Here is an 8,017-nt window from a genome sequence, read left to right on the forward strand (position 1 = left end):
AAGCGCATACTATCTATACGATAATTATCCGCCCCCGCCCCCCCCCCCCCCCCCCCCCCCCCCCCCCCCCCCCGAACGTCATCCAATCCAAACACACACGCACGCTTTTCGCTCTTCAATTCCTCATTCGTTTTATCAACACCTTTAACCACATAACTGCCCTACTTTGGGGAAACGCTAATTCAAAAATTTCACCAGAAAAGTCGTCCTACCTACAAATATCAATTTAAATGAACCTGCGGCTATGTGGTCTTGTGGTATGACACTCGCTTTCAGATGGGAAGGTCCTGGGTTCGAACCTCGGTCAGCGCACAGTTGAGTCATTGGAAAAGGCTCTTTACTCACCCTCTCTCATCGTACTCAGGTGTAAAATGGCCGTTAACAGCGTTGTCTCTGTCTGAAAAAAATGTAATATCGCCTAACAGGCGTCATGTTTCGTCTTACATTTTAAGTGTTTCTGTTTGCCAGGGACCCCTTGTAAAGCGCTTTGAGCACGTTTAGTGAATATTGCGCTATATAAAAGCTCAATTGTTTTTTAAACCTCATATTGGCACAAACTCTCACACCTGGGATCTCGGAGGGGTCATTTAAATCGATCGATCTGGGAAAACATTTTCAAAAACGAATGTTAAAAAAAAAATTTAAAAAAATTAAAATTGAGCTTTATATAGCGCAATATCCACTAAATGTGCTCAAAGCGCTTTACAAGGGGTCCCTGGTCAACAGCAACATTTAAGATGTAGGACGGGACATGTTTCCAAACACGGCAGTCAATGGGTTAATGTAATACCCACGTCTATCATTCTTATCAACGGCACCATGCGCCGTCAAAATTCGGCAAAATTGGCCCAAAGGGCGTTGAGCAATTCAAAAATGACAGGTCTAAATCGAGTGGAAATATATAAACCAATTATTTTCCGGGCATAATATTATTATATCTCCGTCTTTTATCATAAAAAAAAATAATAAAAAAAATAAAAATTGAGCTTCATATAGAGCAATATCCACTAAATGTGCTCATAGCGCTTTACAAGGGGTTCCTGGTCAACAGCAACATTTATCATGTAGGACGGGACAGGCCGCCTGTTTAGGCAATATTGCAATTTTTCGGACAAAGACAACGCTGTTATTGGCCAGGTACTCATTTTACACCTGGGTACGGTGAGAGAAAGTGAGTAAAGAGCCTTTTCCAAGGACTCAACTATGCGCCGAGCGCGAAGCTCGAACCCAGGACCTTCCGATCCGAAAGCAAGTGTCCTACCACTAGACGACATAGCCGCATGCTCTTAACCCTCTCCTTACCACCTGTCGGAAAATCGTCACATTCGTTACGATACAACCAACATTTTTCTTATTCAAATTTCTCTTGTACTACATCATAAAATTTAAAGAACGTGAACAGTGTGTTGTAGAGCATGTTTTGCTAAAGACATTATTTATCGCAAGAACTTTACTGCTGTTGTGTAAGATATGTTTGTGTTAGTTGGGTGTGAAGTTTTGGGGGAAAATCCTGAAAATGGCTGGTATGGAGAGTTAAAGTTAAAGTTGAGCATTTATATAAATAGCATAATATACACTAAACGTGTTTCAAAGCGTTTTACCAGAGGTACCAAGTCAACAGAAACTCATAACATGTACCACGAGACATGAAGCTTTTTTGGCGATATTACAACTTGTTTTTCGACAGAGACAACGCTGGCAACGTTAAGGTACTCAGTTTACACCTGATTAAGGTGAGTGTATATAAGTAAAGGGCCTTTCCAAAGGACTCAACTATGCGGCGTTCAGAGCGGTACTCGAAACCTGGAGCTTCCGATCCGAAGGAACACCAATGGACTACATAGCCACACATTTTAAAACCTTGAAATGATGCCTAGAGCAGCTCATATTGCATGTGATGTTGGCATTATTATTATTATTACTTTATTATTATTATATATTATTATTATTATTATTATTATTATTATTATATTATTATTATTATTATTATTATTATTATTATTATTATTATTATTATTATTATTATTATTTATTATTATTATTATTATATTATTATTATTATTATATTATTATTATTATTATTATTATTATTATTATTATATTATTATTATTATTATTATTATTATTATTATTATTATTATTACTATTATTATTATTTTTATTATTATTACTATTATTATTACTATTATTATTATTATTATTATTATTATTATTATTATTATTATTATTATTATTATTATTATATTATTATCATTATTAACATTATTATTATTATTATTATTATTATTATTATTATTATTATTATTATTATCATTATTATTATTATTACTATTATTATTATTATTATTATTATTATTGTTATTATTATTATTATTATTATTATTATATTATTATTATTATTATTATTATTATTATTATTATTATCATTATTATTATTATTATTATTATTATTATTATTATTATTATTATTATTATTATTATTATTATTATCATTGGAGTATTTCCGTGGCTAACGTGGACATTTGGCGCAGCATCAGCAATCCTTATCATTAGGACTCGATACGACGCCGTGAAGTGGCTCTTATGTGCGGTTATGTAGTCTAGTGGTATGATACACGGAAGGTCCAGAGTTCGAATCTCCCTCTAAGCGCCGCAAAGTTGAGTCCTTGGATATGGCTCTTTATTCACATTCTCTCACCGTACTCAGGTGTAAAGTGAGTACCTGGCCGTGAACAATGTTGGGGTTTTGTCTGACAAATTTTGTAAAATCGCCTAACATGCGTATTGTCTCGTCCTATGTTAAGTGTTGTTGTTGGCTGGGGACTCCTTGAAAAGCGCTTTGAGCACGTTTGGCTGATATTACGTTATATGAATGCTCAAGGTTTTTACAATTTGTTACAAAGCTGTTACCGGCCAGGTACTCATATAATTCAACAGAATGAAAGGAATGAGCTTTCTCAAGAACTCAACTTTGCGCCGCTCGAAGCGGTATTCAAACCCTGGACCTACAAGGCATAAGACGAGTGTCTTGTACGGCTATGTGGTCTTGTGGTATGAAACTCGCTTTCGGATCGGATGGACCTGGGTTCGAGCCTCGCTCCAAGTTGAGTCCTTGGAAAAGACTCTTTACTCAATTCTCTCACCGTACTCAGGAGCAAAATGAGTAGCTAGCCGTTAACAGCGTTTTCTCTGTCGGAAAAAAATGTAAAATCGCCTTACGCGTCATCTCATGTTGCTGTTGGTCAGGGACCCCATGTAGAGCGCTTTGAGCACGTTTTATGGATATTCCGGTATATAAAAGCTCAAGTTTTTTATTTTCGTCACACGAAAGTTAAGAAAACAAAATAGGTCATCTTTTCTGTCCTGGATTGTGAGATGCTGTCATTTGGGGTCTCTTTCAAGATATTTAATCAATCAAAGAAAAGAAGGCAGTCGAAGAAATCATCCGTCTTGTCGTTATGAGTAAACAAGGGGGGATAATATTGGAACACAAAAAAAATGGCATTGATATCGAAAGTAGGGTTATATATCGGGCAGCCAAAGATTGCATTGCGATGCATTCTCCGTTTGATTAACCGATGTATTGACATTTCGATTCATGGTCATCCGACTGCCAGGCCTCGGTTGACCATCTATTCTTCTATGGAGTCCAGTTAACCCTCTCCTTACCGGCCATTTTCCGGATGTCCCCCCAAAACTTCACACCCAACCTATACAAAAATAAATTAATTTCACTTAAACACAAAAGCTGTTAGTTCTTGCTTCAGGTTGTTTTTTTTTGTGTTTTTTGCTAAATGAGCTCTTCAACACAGTGTTAATCTACTTTAACTATAGCAAACATTTTTGTTCAAATAATCTGATGTACAAAAGAAAATTGAATGACAAAAAAGTTGGCCGCATCGTAACAAATTTAACGATTTTCCTACGGGTGGTAAGGAGGGGGTTAAGACATAGTACTTTGAAATAAATTAAAACATTTGTAAAAATGTTGGCAGGAAGATATTATAAAACTCATTTGATGACGTACGATATAAGAAGGAGTGTATATGAAATTACCTCGGCACCCCAGGAATATTGCTCAGCGTTGAGGAAGTGATTCAATAATATTATAATGAATAACCTGATTGATTTTCTTTATAATAATAATAATAATAATAATAAAATATAATAATAATAATAATAATAATAATAATAATAATAATAATAATAATAGATCTTTATTGTCCATAAATATGGCAATTTGTCATTTAGTTACACTTGTTATAACGTTAAACGATAACTGTAACATTGAACAGATATTTCACTCCTACTTATTTTCTCTCTCTCTCTCATTCTCTCTCTCTCTCTCTCTCTCTCTCTCTCTCTCTCTCTCTCTCTTCCTCTCTTTCTTTCACACGTGCGATATACACAACATAAACATATTCATTTCGTTTTCAATTTGTTACGATTGTGGCAATTCGACACCAAAAATTATCATCATTATCAATTAGTATTGTAAATGATGACAACAGTACTTTTCAAATATTGGCCAAGGTCATATTAACCCTCTCCTTACCAGCAAATTTCAGAATTTTCCCCAAAACTTCGCATCCACCCAACACAAAAGCATACATTTCTTACTCACAAGCATATTCTATACCTAATATTGTTCGACAATATGAGCTCTATTACAGAATGTTAAGTTTTTATAGCTAGAGCAAAAAGAAATGAAATCTGGATGAGAAAAGTGACGGTTGCATCGTAACAAATGTGACGATTTTTCAATAGGTGGTAAGGAGAGAGTTAATCACACTCACTCATACCATTCTTCTTCCTACGACACACAATAGCAATGACTATGAAAAATGTTTTTTTTTCTCGTTTCTCCACTGAGTAAAAATGTTTTTGAATTTTGAAAATCCATTCATAAATAAACAAGTTATGCAGTTTCAAAGGTGTCATTTATTTGGATGACCCGCAAAGAGGAAAAAAACGCGAAAATATGGGACGCTTTTTCGGCATTTTTTTTCGACCTTTGGTTGTATCTTGCGTAATAAGTGGATTAAAAGATTGAAACTTGAAGAGCAAATTAGGATGGTGTTTTGTAAAATACGGGAAAAGTACTCGTCATATTCATATGAAATTTTACAACCAAAAAGAAGAAATGTTCATGTATTACCTAGTCAGCGACAAAACCTCCACGCCCGGTAGTTTTAGAAATATTTTACTCCAAAGAGTAAAAATCTATTTTTAACGGTCTTCTGGTAATCGCACGAGTTTTGTCGCTTGACATAATCTAAAATGACCTTTTTTCTAACTGTGTGCCAGCTTTTAGACATATTCATCAATAAACAGCGTCGTAATTATTTTTTTAAAATAGCATATACGAAACGGCTTCGTCCCATATTTTGACGCGAATTCGGGCACTTCGTAAGCGAAAAAGAGGCCCAAAGATTTGTGCGGGATAGTCATTGCTACACACAATCTAAATCAATGGTAAGGAGAGAGTTAATCACACTCACTCATACCATTCTTCTTCCTACGACACACAATCTAAATCAATTTTATCCATGTGCACATCGTTAATTTATCTCTTCAACAAGACAGCCGTGGACCATGGACCAGAATGACCAGGAATATAAACGACCGGAAGTAGAGAAGTCATGGAACTCTCCTATTAATGGAGTATGGAATAGTATATTGGTAATGTACCGCCTGTGGCAACCAACTGGAATGGGTAGAGAATATGTGTGCGTAGCCGTTGTGGGCTTGACTATAGTCTTCGTTAGTTACACGTTTGTGTTTACGAAGGCTGTGGCTTGAGGCAAGCAATTTACAGGGTGCTTATCCGTGTTTCCTTTTGTTTTGTTTCATTTTTACGTTGTGAGCTGAGCCAATGGAAATGGTTCCCTTGAGCTGTATACTGCGTTCTGATTGGTTTTCCCCGAAACAATAGTAGGGCGGATCTCAACTTGGGTTAGCCTACAAGACAAGGGTCAAGAGAGGTCAGAAGTTTACACCTCTGTGCCGTTAAATAGTTCCACATCTGACCGATAATCAGGTCTGAGGTTCGGTCCCCGTTCCAAACATGCAGGGGTTTTTGTTTTTTTTGAATGATTGTAGTTATGTATTTTTTCCCTGCTTTCATACAAACATTTTCGGATTTTAAACCATCATATCATTCAGCGGTTTGCGAAATCTAAATAGTCTTCGGAACCATTAGTCCCATGGAGCCTGACTAGAACGGACGATATTAATTAGATGCTACCCTTTGGAAAGGACGCCAGTCAATTGCAAAGTATTTTCCGCCAGATCTAAAAGACCCGGGTACACTTCCATTGCTGGGTGGAGGGTAATGAAATATCTCGACCGGCTGGGATCGATTCCGTCTCATTGCTTGTGAAGTGAGTGCTCTATCAATTGAGCTATCACGATCATTCATGAAGAATAAGCAGGCATATAAACGTCCTGAAGTAAACAAAAAAAGTCATGGAACTCTCCTATTAATAAAGTATGGAATAGTATAATGATAATGTACCCCCTCAGGCAGCCAACTGAAATGGGTAGAGAATGTTTGTGTGCGTAGCCGTTCTGTGCTCGAGGCAAGCGATCAAAAGGGTGGTTACCGTATTTCCTTTTTAGTTTTGTTTCAGTTTTACGTTGTAAGCAAGCTGAACCAATCAAAATTCCTTTTTGGAGCTGTACTTCTTTCTGACTATACACATCTCCCTCCCCCCCCCCAACCTCCTACTCCCCTTGCTTCCTCAACGGTGCTTCATCACCAAAAATTCTGCCATTGTTTTTGAAGACACAGCAATGTTAACCAAATGTGACCCAACGTCTCAAAACAGTATAAGTCGAAATGAACCAGCTGCTAAAAAGTCAAATTAAAGTTGAACTGGTCAAAAATATGAATTATTGGTATTTAGCACTCTAAAATATGATTTTCATTCTCCTCAATAAATCATATAAGCTCAACGCAAGTCTTATTTTTCCGGCTACAAATTCAGTCTTCAGCATCTTAATCATCCGACTTAACACCGTTTTGAGACGTTGGTTCACATATAGCACATACTGTGTTCTTCAGTATCACGGCAGAATATTCCTTGGACTCCCTGATATTCTTCCTCCTTGGGGAATCCATGGCAGAGCCTGTCTTGTGATGTTTCGGGCTGGTTTTCTAGGTGTTCTGAAATAAATGACAATGTGAAATTGAATGGAAGCTTTAATGTAATATACGGAAAAAACCCCCAGATAAAATGGACGTTTCGGGTTTCCCCTTTATCAACAAAACAGGATGAATGAAACACTACAGACGAATGAGATAATGTGGTTAGTAGCGTTGTTAGGATGATTAAACAAAAACATTGCGATTGGACAGGAAATAGTGTGCTCCTTTGTAGGGAAGCACGAAGTGTTCTGATTGCTTTTCTAGAAACAAAAACTATAAGGGACCTCAATTCGACTAGTCTTGAAAACACAGGTCAAGTAATTTAACAGATGTTAATAAAACTTTAAACTAAACCATTTATATAGCGCAATATTCACTTTTTAACTCTCTCCCTACCGATCATTTCCAGTATTTTCCCAAAATTGCAGGCTTACCCAGCAGAAAGATGGATTTTTGAAACTCAAACAATATCTCTACAAAACAACTTGCTTTATGTTTTTATTTATTAAACAAAGATCATTGTGATGTAAAAAATACTCTGAATAAAAAATGTATACTGTGTCGTAACAAATGTGACGATTTTGCTGTAGGTGGTAAGGAGAGGGTTAAACTTGTGACTTATGTTTTCTAAACCATCATATTTCCTGATTGTAATCTTTTTGATTTCAAACTCAATTTCCTTCATCTGGGCTATTTCTACATAATAAAAATTGAGCTTGTATATAGCGCAATATCCACTAAACGTGCTCAAAGCGCTTTACAATGGGTCCATGGTCAACAGCAACATTTAATATGTAGGACAGGACACGACGCCTGTTAGGCGATATTACAATTTTTTTCGGACAGAGACAACACCGTTAACGGCCA

At 36.2% G+C, this 8,017-nt stretch overlaps 2 protein-coding genes across 2 annotated transcripts in view; one reads left to right on the plus strand and one right to left on the minus strand.

The window, feature by feature from the left end:
• The window catches only part of LOC144967519 (pyrokinin-1 receptor-like), a 215,208-nt gene that overhangs the window by 127,617 nt on the left and 79,574 nt on the right, over nucleotides 1–8,017 (minus strand). The gene's annotated exons all lie outside the window — the stretch shown is intronic.
• Nucleotides 1–8,017, plus strand: part of LOC144966886 (pyrokinin-1 receptor-like) — a 119,738-nt gene that overhangs the window by 36,763 nt on the left and 74,958 nt on the right. The gene's annotated exons all lie outside the window — the stretch shown is intronic.

This window comes from Berghia stephanieae, chromosome 3 (genome assembly GCF_034508935.2).
Source record: "Berghia stephanieae isolate SIO BIC M18660-M18661 chromosome 3, UCSD_Bste_1.3, whole genome shotgun sequence".
NCBI lineage: Eukaryota > Metazoa > Mollusca > Gastropoda > Nudibranchia > Aeolidiidae > Berghia > Berghia stephanieae.